Source organism: Arachis stenosperma, chromosome 6 (genome assembly GCF_014773155.1).
Source record: "Arachis stenosperma cultivar V10309 chromosome 6, arast.V10309.gnm1.PFL2, whole genome shotgun sequence".
Lineage (NCBI taxonomy): Eukaryota > Viridiplantae > Streptophyta > Magnoliopsida > Fabales > Fabaceae > Arachis > Arachis stenosperma.
Window position 1 is genome coordinate 65,246,994 of NC_080382.1, and position 6,874 is coordinate 65,253,867.

General features: G+C 39.3%; 1 non-coding gene across 1 annotated transcript; it reads left to right on the forward strand.

Moving 5' to 3' along the window:
- Positions 1-935: 935 nt before the first annotated feature.
- Positions 936-1,043, forward strand: LOC130937603 (small nucleolar RNA R71). Its single transcript, XR_009068814.1, has one exon. It is a non-coding gene; the product is annotated as a small nucleolar RNA R71 (small nucleolar RNA).
- The last annotated feature ends 5,831 nt before the right edge of the window (positions 1,044-6,874 follow it).

The following is a 6,874-nucleotide window of genomic DNA, read 5'->3' on the forward strand; positions in this document are numbered from 1 at the left end:
TACTCATCAGAGCTCATGAATGGCAGAAGTTAATCCAATGGAATCTCTATGGTCTCAGTTTGAGCCTCAGATTCCCATGGTTCCTCATTAGGGAACTCATTGGAGGCCAGTAGACGTCCATTGAGGTCTTCCTCAGTGGCGATCACTGCCTCTTCCTCCTCTCCAATTTCGGCCATGTTGATGGCCTTACACTCTCCTTTTGGATTCTCTTCTGTATTGCTTGGAAGAGTACTAGGAGGGAGTTCAGTAACTTTCTTACTCAGCTGACCCACTTGTGCCTCCAAGTTCCTAATGGAGGACCTTGTTTCAGTCATGAAACTTTGAGTGATTTTGATTAGATCAGAGACCATGGTTGCTAAGTCAGAGTGGCTCTGCTTAGAATTCTCTGTCTGTTGCTGAGAAGATGATGGAAAAGGCTTGCCATTGCTAAACCTATTTCTTCCACCATTATTGTTGTTGAAACCTTGTTGAGGTCTCTGTTGATCCTTCCATGAGAGATTTGGATGATTTCTCCATGAAGGATTATAGGTGTTTCCATAGGGTTCTCCCATGTAATTCACCTCTTCCATTGAAGGGTTCTTAGGATCATAAGCTTCTTCTTCAGATGAAGCGTCCTTAGTACTGCCTGGTGCAGCTTGCATTCCAGACAGACTTTGAGAAATCATATTGACTTGCTGAGTCAATATTTTGTTCTGAGCCAATATGGCATTCAGAGTATCAATCTCAAGAACTCCTTTCTTCTGAATCGTCCCATTGTTCACAGGATTCCTTTCAGAAGTGTACATGAATTGGTTATTTACAACCATTTCAATGAGTTCTTGAGCTTCTGCAAGCGTCTTCTTTAGATGAAGAGATCCTCCAGTAGAGCTGTCCAATGACATCTTGGACAGTTTAGACAGACCATCATAGAAGATACCTATGATGCTCCATTCAGAAAGCATGTCAGAAGGACACTTTCTGATCAAATGTTTGTATCTTTCCCAAGCTTCATAGAGGGATTCACCTTCCTTCTGTCTGAAGGTTTGGACTTCCACTCTAAGCTTACTCAATTTTTGAGGTGGAAAGAACTTTGCCAAGAAGGCATTGACTAACTTTTCCCAAGAGTTCAGGCTTTCTTTAGGTTGTGAGTCCAACCATATCCTAGCTCTGTCTCTTACAGCAAAAGGGAATAGCATAAGTCTGTAGATCTCAGGGTCAACCCCATTGGTCTTGACAGTGTCACAGATTTGCAAGAATTTAGCTAAAAACTGATGAGGATCTTCCAATGGAAGTCCATGGAACTTGCAATTCTGTCGCATTAGAGAAACTAATTGAGGCTTAAGCTCAAAGTTGTTTGCTCCAATGGCAGGGATAGAGATCTCCCATAGAAGTCGGGAGTAGGTGCAGTAAAGTCACCCAGCACCTTCCTTGCATTGTTGGCATTGTTGTTGTTTTCGGCTGCCATGGGTTCTTCTTGTTTGAAGATTTCTGTTAGGTCCTCTACAGAGAGTTGTGCTTTAGCTTCTCTTAGCTTTCGCTTCAAGGTCCTTTCAGGTTCAGGGTCAGCCTCAACAAGAATGCTTTTGTCTTTGCTCCTGCTCATATGAAAGAGAAGAGAACAAGAAAATATGGAATCCTCTTTGTCATAGTATAGAGATTCCTTGAGGTGTCAGAGGAAAATAAAAATAGAAGGAAGAGGTAGAAGAATTCGAACTTGTCAAAAAAGATAGAGTTCAAATTGTGCATTGAGGAGTAGTGTTAGTCCATAAATAGAAGGATGTGAGAAGAGGGGAAGAATTTTTGAAATTAAAGTAAAAGATTTTAAAATAATTAAAAGAAATTTTGAAATTTTGATTGATGATTTTCGAAAATCAAGATTGAGTAAGAAATAAAGTGATTTTTGAAAAAGATTTTTGAAAGTGGAAATAAAAAAGATATGATTGAAGACTATTTTGAAAAAGATGTGATTAAGAAGATATGATTGAAAAGTTATAGTTTTAAAAAGATATGATTTGAAAAACAATTAAAAAAAGATTTGATTTTTAAAATTAATGACTTGGCTAACAAGAAATTTAAAAGATATGATTCAGACATTAAACCTTTCTCAACAGAAAAGGCAACATGCTTGAAATGTTGAATCAAATCATTAATTGTTAGCAAGTATTTTTGAAAAATAGAAAAAAAATTGATTTTGAAAATATATGATTGAAAAGATATGATTTGAAAAAGATTTGATTTTGAAAAATTATGAAAACTTGAAAAAAAATTTGAATTAAAAACAAAATCTTTCCTCTTGTGCCATCCTGGCGTTAAACGCCCAGAATGGTATCCATTTTGGCGTTTAACGCCCAAAATGCTACCCTTTTGGGCGTTAAACGCCCAGCCAGGTACCCTGACTGGCGTTTAAACGCCAGTTTTCCTTCCTCACTGGGCGTTTTGAACGCCCAGCTTTTTCTGTGTAATTCCTCTGCTGAATGTTCTGAATCTTCAATTCTCTGTATTATTGACTTGAAAAGACACAAATTAAATTTTTTTTTTGGATTTTTAATAATGAGGAATAATCAAAATGCCACTAAGATTGAATAAACAATGCATGCAAGACACCAAACTTAGAAGTTTGTATACTACTGACACTAACAAATTGAGAATTCATATGAGAAGCAACAAAATACTCAAGACAAGAGAATTTAAAGATCAGAGCAAGGAAATCATCAAGAACAACTTGAAGATCAATGAAGAACATGAATGAATTCGAAAAATGCAAGAAGAATAGAAACATGCAATTGACACCAAACTTAAAATGAGACACTAGACTCAACAAGAAACATAAAATATTTTTGGTTATTATGATTTTGTAATTTTTTTTGGATTCTTTTGAAAATTGAGTGAAAAAGAAAATAAGGATATCAAAATTCTTAATGAGAATTCCAGGAATCATGCAATGTTAGTCTAAAGCTTTAGTCTAAAGAAATTAGACATGGCTAGCCAAGCTTCAGCAGGACATTGCATTCAAGAGCTAAATTGATGAGAATCAATCAGCTTTGGTGATGATAAGAACATCACCTTGAAACACTAGAATTCATTCTTAAGAACTCTGAAGAAAAATACCTAAGCTAAGCAACAAGATGAACCGTCAGTTGTCCAAACTCAAACAATCCCCGGCAACGGCACCAAAAACTTGGTGCACAAAATTGTGATCATCAATGGCGCCATCAACATGGTACGCTCAATTGCAATCTCAACTCTTTAACACAACTTCGCACAACTAACCAGCAAGTGCACTGGGTCGTCCAAGTAATAAACCTTACGCGAGTAAGGGTCGATCCCACGGAGATTGTTGGTATGAAGCAAGCTATGGTCATCTTGTAAATCTCAGTCAGGCAGATTCAAATGGTTATGGAGGATTAATGATTAAAAGATAAATAAAACATAAAATAAAGATAGAGATACTTATGTAATTCATTGGTGAGAATTTCAGATAAGCGTATGGAGATGCTTTGTCCCTTCTGTCTCTCTGCTTTCCTACTGTCTTCATCCAATCCTTCTTACTCCTTTCCATGGCAAGCTGTATGTTGGGCATCACCGTTGTCAATGGCTACAGTCCCGTCCTCTCATTGAAAATGTTCAACGCGCTCTGTCACAGCATGGCTATTCATCTGTCGGTTATCGATCATGTCGGAATAGAATCCAGTGATTCTTTTGCGTCTGTCACTAACGCCCCACAATCGCGAGTTTGAAGCTCGTCACAGTCATTCAATCCTTGAATCCTACTCAGAATACCACAAACAAGGTTTAGACATTCCGGATTCTCTTGAATGCCGCCATCAATTCTAGCTTATACCATGAAGATTCCGATTAAGGGATCCAAGAGATATCCACTCAATCTAAGATATAACGGAGGTGGTTGTCAGGCACACGTTCATAGGTGAGAATGATGATGAGTGTCATGGATCATCACATTCATCAAGTTGAGGAACAAGTGATATCTTAGAACAAGAATAAGCTGAATTGAATAGAAGAACAATAGTAATTGCATTAATACTCGAGGTACAGCAGAGCTCCACACCTTAATCTATGGTGTGTAGAAACTCCACCGTTGAAAATACATAAGAACAAGGTCTAGGCATGGCCGAATGGCCAGCCCCCATGATCTAAGAACTAGACGTCCAAAGATGATCCTAAGATCTAAAGTGATCAAAAGAAGAAAATACAATAGCAAAATGTCCTATTTGTAGAGAACTAGTAGCTTAGGGTTTACAAAGATGAGTAAATGACATAAAAATCCACTTCCGGGCCCACTTGGTGTGTGCTTGGGCTGAGCATTGAAGATTTCATGTGTAGAGACTTTTCTTGGAGTTAAACGCCAGCTTTTGTGCCAGTTTGGGCATTTAACTCCCATTCTTGTGCCAGTTCCGGCGTTAAACGCCAGAATTCTTGAGCTGACTTGGAATGCCTGTTTGGGCCATCAAATCTCGGGCAAAGTATGGACTATTACACATTGCTGGAAAGCCTAGGATGTCTACTTTCCAACGCAATTGAGAGCGCGCCAATTGGGCTTCTGTAGCTCTAGAAAATCCACTTTGAGTGCAGGGAGGTCAGAATCCAATAGCATCTGCAGTCCTTTTCAGCCTTTGAATCAGATTTTTGCTCAGGTCCCTCAATTTCAGCCAGAAAATACCTGAAATCACAGAAAAATACACAAACTCATAGTAAAGTCCAGAAAAGTGAATTTTAACGAAAAACTAATAAAAATATAATAAAAACTAACTAAAACATACTAAAAACAATGCCAAAAAGCGTATAAATTATCCGCTCATCAGCGTACGCTTGAGGCTCACGTACGCATGACCTGCAATTGTGCCCAAGGCATAGAATTCACACGACACAAGAACGATAGGCAAAACTCTCTGCCCAGGTATTGCATACGCGTGAGGCTCGCGTACGCGTGACTTGCAACTATGCCCAATGCATAGTGTCTGCACGCCACCGGTACAACAGGCCAAACACTTTGTCCAGGTGCCACGCGTACGCGTGAGGCAAGTGTATGCGCGACCTCTCTCTATCTCTTTATATAAAAAAACATCTATAATAACCATCTTAACATCTAAGCAAGCAAAATAGCACAAAACACCTAGAATTCAATAGCACTAACCAAAATAGCAAAACTAATGAAATTAACAACAATGAAAACCTGAGGAGGACTCTCCAGCCTTGGATGAGATAAATAATGATAGAGAAAAAAATAGCAGCGCGGCCACGCCAAACTTAGAAATTTGATCATCCTTGAGCAAAGAAAACAACAGAAAATATAGAAGACAGTGGGTGGACGGAGGCTAAAGGGAAAGAAAGAAAAGGATTAAAGAAAGTTGTGTGAAAAATAAAAGGAAGGGATATTTAGTGCGTAAGAGGAAAATAATGGGATAGTAAAATAAAAGAGATGAGGGGTTGGGAATATAGAAAAGGGGATGGAAAGTTGTTGTGGTGAAAGTGTGTGGTAGAGATGTGTATTTATAGGAAGGGGAGGAGATGGGAAGGTAGAAAAAATAAAGGAAGGGTTAATAGGGGAAGGGGTAACAGTTAGGAGGGTAGGGGATTTGGAGAAGTGGGTTGAAATGTGATTGGTGGGTTTGGTTGGTGGTGAGGTCCATGGTGCACGAAATTGTGATCACTACTTTTCACAACTCAATTAATCCCCGGTAATGAATCCAAAAACTTGGCGTTCAATACCATGGCATAAACACAACTTCGCACAACTAACCAGCAAGTGCACTGGGTCGTCCAAGTAATAAACCTTACGCGAGTAAGGGTCGATCCCACGGAGATTGTTGGTATGAAGCAAGCTATGGTCACCTTGTAAATCTTAGTCAGGCAGACTCAAATGGTTGTGGATGATATATGAATAAAACATAAAGATAAAGATAGAGATACTTATGCAATTCATTGGTGAGAACTTCAGATAAGCGAATGGAGATGCTTTGTCCCTTCTGTCTGCTTTCCTACTGTCTTCATCCAATCCTTCTTACTCCTTTCCATGGCAAGCTGTATGTTGGGCATCACCGTTGTTAGTGGCTACAGTCCCGTCCTCTCAGTGAAAATGTTCAACGCACCCTGTCACGGCACGGCTATTCATCAGTCGGTTCTCAATCAGGTTGGAATAGAATCCATTGATTCTTTTGCGTCTGTCACTAACGCCCAGCCTTCAGGAGTTTGAAGCTCGTCACAGTCATCCAATCATTGAATCCTACTCAGAATACCACAGACAAGGTTTAGACCTTCCGGATTCTCTTGAATGCTGCCATCAATTCTAGCTTATACCACGAAGATTCCGGGTAAAGAACGCAAGAGATATCCACCTAATCTAAGGTAGAACGGAGGTGATTGATAGTCACACGTTCATAGGTGAGAATGATGATGAGTGTCACGGGTCATCACATTCATCAAGTTGAAGAACAAGTGATATCTTAGAACAAGAACAAGCTGAATTGAATAGAAGAACAATAGTAATTGCATTAATACTTGAGGTACAGCAGAGCTCCACACCTTAATCTATGGTGTGTAGAAACTCAACCATTGAAAATACATAAGAATAAGGTCTAGGCATGGCCGTGAGGCCAGCCCCCCAGTGATCAAAAGATTCAAAGATCTCCAGATGAAAATACAAATAGCAAAAGGTCCTATATATAGAGAACTAGTAGCCTAGGGTTTACAAAGATGAGTAAATGACATAAAAATCCACTTCCGGGCCCACTTGGTGTGTGCTTGGGCTGATCATTGAAGCATTTTCGTGTAGAGACTCTTCTTGGAGTTAAACGTCAGCTTTTGTGCCAGTTTGGGCGTTTAACTCCCATTCTTGTGCCAGTTCTGGCGTTTTACGCCAGAATTCTTGAGCTGATTT